At 46.3% G+C, this 3,719-nt stretch overlaps 1 long non-coding RNA gene across 2 annotated transcripts in view; it reads left to right on the top strand.

Annotated features, from left to right (window-relative positions):
- Positions 1-3,131, top strand: part of LOC113487267 — a 6,388-nt gene extending 3,257 nt beyond the window's left edge. For both annotated transcript variants that reach the window (XR_003399755.1, XR_003399754.1), the window contains one exon: positions 118-3,131. This is a non-coding gene — a long non-coding RNA (uncharacterized LOC113487267). The remainder of the gene's footprint in view (positions 1-117) is intronic.
- The last annotated feature ends 588 nt before the right edge of the window (positions 3,132-3,719 follow it).

Genomic DNA, 3,719 nt, shown 5'->3' with positions numbered 1-3,719 from the left:
AAAAAAAAAAAAAAAAAAAAAAAAAAAAAAAAAAAAAAAAGGAAAGTACATACATGAGGGAAAAATGGGATGAACAACAATTATCTGAAACCAGGTTTCTACCACTTTTACCTACAGTCACCAACTGCGTTCGATTCCGCAGGGCTCTTGCCAGCCGCCGCGCGCTCGCTTACAGTATGAACAGGGTCGTGGGTCGAGGAAACATTCTCAAAGTTGAGGCCCAAATGGAAATAGTAACGTATCATACACAGTGTAAGTTTATAGTACACAGCTTTTTTTTTTTTAAATGACGTAACGCAACAGCAGGAAGGAGTAGTAGTAGTTAACAGTTACTAACACTAGAATAATCAAATTTGTATGTTATACATATACAGCAACTAACTGCTTTACAAAAAAAGCAAAATAATACAATATATTGTCACATGTATTTACAGTGTAGTAAATATACTTTTCTGTCAAATTTTACACAAAAACTATTTACAGGTGAATATACTGCATTAAAAAAAAATTGTGGGACCAACACTAAAAGTGACTTTCTGTGGTAAGTTTGTCGCATAACAGTAAGACGTGCTTCATTACATCTGAAAAAAATTAACTTCAGAATGAAACAGAAAAAAGCCCTAAAACCTACAACCCGGTTAGGAATAGAGCCCTGGAACGCTCCCAGGTGCTCAGCCCACAATACGTATTTGAAATGTTTCCTGTCCTTGGAAACCTCATGCACATTAAAGCAGAAACATCGGCATCATTAACTATTCGCAAATACTACGGAATTATCTTTAAGTCAGGGAAAATACAAACACAAACAAAATGTTAATCATCTTTACAGTACTGAACTGGAGTTAGTGCGTAACGGGTAACGTGTTCTAAAACAGGGGTGTCAAACCTACAGTCCCCAGGATGTACGGTACGTGGTCCATGTGTTCAGACCGGGGTTTTCTGACTCTAAGTTGTCGTTTTGAAGTAGCCCGGCCGCGGGGCCGGGGACCCGAGCGGCCCCCGCAGCAGCGCCCACCCCGCAGCCCCGGGAGCCCTCGCCCGCTCCTCAGAGGTTTCCAGCCCCCACGGACACCAGCAGCTCCCTGCTGCGCTACGAGCACGAGGGGGAACGGGCACAGGTGGGAGCAGAGAACAGAGAGAGGGCGCGAGAAGCAGAACAAACAGGCAGAGCACCGGCACTGGCTGTCAGAGGGAGCGGGGAGCGATGGGTGCGACAGTAAGGCACTGAACAACCGATTACTACTGGAAGGTTAATCACCGAAAGGCCGCGTTCCCCGTTCCAAGCACAGGCGGCCCAACCACGGGCACGGGGGGTATCGCTCCTGCAGCTGGGGCCACTGAGCTGGAATTAAACCCTGGCCCAAACTGGGCCCCTGCTGCCTATAGCGTGTTTGACACCCCTGCCCGAAGAAATTCTGGTCCTCTCACTGAACCACGAGTGAAAACACCAAACGGGTCCCGGACCCTCCTTCCAGGAGAGAGAGTAACGGAGGTGGCGTTGACCGAATTTATGAGGAGAGCTGGGACTGAGCCTGGAGTAGTTCTAGTTCCCCCATTCAGGTAATTTCAGCCACTGTCCATTTGGATTCCTCGTTCTGGGTATTTAAGGAATGCGTTCACGCTCATCCCAGGACACTTTTATCATACAGGCAACACAAAACAGTGAAAGAGCTGCTCTGAAACGCACCCAGACACACCGACTGGGTAGTTCATCTGGAATTTCTCCTTAAAGCAAAGCTGCTCGGGGGAGAAGCAACTGAAATCTAACAGCAAATCCCCAGAGATTGTTCTTTCCTCCTACCTACAAACAAATCTTCAGGCTTTTACAATTCATTGTCATCAGGGAAAGGGAAAGGGCCGGCAGCGCCTGGCTGGGCCCGACCCCGCGCCGAGGGGCAGAGACTGACACACCTGATGGGTCCTGAGCTCCCGCCCCCCTCAGCCCCCCCCGCCCATCCCGGGAGGAAGGATGGGGCCAACTGCACCGTAACTTCCAACCCCTCCCTTTCAAGAGCGCTCATGCTAAGTTTCCTCTTGTTTTGGCAAACTCTTATTTGCATATTGAGTTTGTGTTCATAGTTTTTCCAGGACTGTAAACAAATTAAAGAAATTAAATTGTTATTTTATGAATCGATACAATAAAGGTATTTTTATTTACATAAATGTTACATTGTTACTGTGTGGATACATGTCAATTATGTGCTATATCAATAAAATCTGAACACTTAATTGTACCATTCTCTAATAATTTAGCTGTGGAGTTTGATTTACTGAAAGCCACTAACAAAATTGCACTAGAGGATTTGTATTTTTTTTTTTTTTTTTTTTTTCCTCTCCTTTAAAGCCACTTACAGATTAACTTCCACCAGACAAGAGGGATGTGGCCCTGGGGAGTGAGTCCTCGGCCCAGCGTAGCAGCAGGTCGCAGCTGATGAGTCTTTCACAGTGAGAGCGAGTTCAGTTGTGTGGGACCCCCGAGCGTGACCCCGCTCAGACCAACCCCCCCCGGCGGTTCTGCAGCTGTCTGGGCCGACACCAGGAATTGCACTGCAAAACTTCAGACGTAACCTGGATTTGACACAGTGTCAGTTATTTTTCAATTCATGTACCTTAAGCAAACGTTGCCGTTCCACATCCCTGCTCGGGCAGCACAGAAGCAGCTTTGCCAGACACAATCTCCCAGCGCTGGAAGTTAATTCATTACATTTTCCCCTCCAGACCCCGCTGGTTATTCTGCCAGGAATTTCTCGAAGGTGCAAACTGTTGGGAAGGGCAAAACTAAAGTCTATGCTAAATGGAAGAAAGAAGCAATAAACTCTCAACACTGCTACAACGACAGCATAATAGTCAGTTCTCAATGATTTTCTTTCCACTATACAACCTTTTTTAGTGCAGTTAACGTACAGAAAAAAAAAAAAAATTGCTTTGGAAAAAAGCCAGTTTGTCCAGTCTGGTCCATATACAATCCATGTACATGAAGCTATGGTCTGGGGAATGAGAGACACTCATGCAGCCTCCTTGTCCTCTCAAATTTATTGCTAATTACTGGAAATTTAATCTAATTGCCCACTTCTGGTTAAGCTCAGTGTACTGCGGCTATCGTAAGTTTCTTTTAAGTATGGTAAAAAAAAGTCCACAGCTAAAAATCTTACAGGTTTGAATTAAAACCCAGGATTATAGTAACTCCCCCCGGCTCATAAAGCCACTACCTTGAAGAGTGTGCAAAGGGGATGGAGGGTTAACACTTCCCTGTAGAGCAGAAAGGAAGGCGGCGGGTGGCAGGAGGGGGCCTGGCGCTGGGCAATGGCTTTCGCGTGCGGACAAGAGGCGGCTCTGCAGAGCTCGGGGAGCCCGCGCCGCCTCGGCTACAAAGTCCCTCAGGATCCGAGTGAGCGGCTCTGAAACACTGGCTTAAATCAAGAGCAGAGGGAAAGAAACGAAGGCATTAAAATTCAGGCAATGGTTCAAGAGTTGATCATCTGGCAACACGGCTGACAGGATGGGAACTTTAAAAATTAAGTGCAGCATCACAACCGGCGGAGGGGCCCTTTGCGAGAGGCCCACGAGTGTCAGTCAGTTTCCAAAAAAAAAAAAGAAAAAAAAAAGAAAAAAATTAAAAAAAAAAGAAATAATCACACAATCTTTTTGATGCTGGGACGTTTGAAACTGCCAGCACTTCGCTGCTTTTGCACTTGGCTTGCGGAGCCGTGGCGCATCCT

This window comes from Athene cunicularia (assembly GCF_003259725.1).
Source record: "Athene cunicularia isolate RWA chromosome 19 unlocalized genomic scaffold, athCun1 chr19_part1, whole genome shotgun sequence".
In the NCBI taxonomy this organism is placed as follows: domain Eukaryota; kingdom Metazoa; phylum Chordata; class Aves; order Strigiformes; family Strigidae; genus Athene; species Athene cunicularia.
This window is presented reverse-complemented; position numbering and strand designations above follow the sequence as displayed.